The sequence below is a fragment of the Cynara cardunculus genome, assembly GCF_001531365.2.
Source record: "Cynara cardunculus var. scolymus isolate 2C chromosome LG 1, CcrdV1, whole genome shotgun sequence".
NCBI lineage: Eukaryota > Viridiplantae > Streptophyta > Magnoliopsida > Asterales > Asteraceae > Cynara > Cynara cardunculus.
The window spans coordinates 42,123,347-42,123,821 of record NC_037528.1 but is presented as its reverse complement, the minus strand read 5'-3'; positions in this window follow the sequence as shown (position 1 = coordinate 42,123,821).

Sequence of the window (475 nt, the reverse complement as noted above, 5' to 3'; positions counted from 1 at the left end):
TCGCTGAGCGTGAGCGAGCCATCGCTGAACTCAAGGCTGAGAAAGCTACCATTGAAGGATGGTGTAAAGCTTCCTATAAAGCCTCTRASATCATTAACGCTCAGGTTCCCGCCAAGACAAAGACYRKWCTAGGATTTTCCTATGATCAGGAAGTTAGTGTTGATGTTGACAAGTCCATGCTTAAGTTTGGTACTTTTATCTCTTCCATTCCCAACACTTCTTCCACTCAGTCCTCTTCTTTCTCTGAGAGTCATCTTGAAGGAACTCGTTTGAGTTCAGGGTGCAAAGACAAAGGTAAATCCATTGCCACCTACATCCCTTTCTAAGAGGTCAAGCAAGTCTAAAAGATCTAGGTCTTTTCCTTCWBYWTRCAAAACTTCTTCCTCAGGGACTAAGAAATCTGAATCTCGTCAGAAATCTAAGTCACAGCTCAAGGTGAATCTGTCACCTAAAGAATCCAATTCCTCAACTGTTC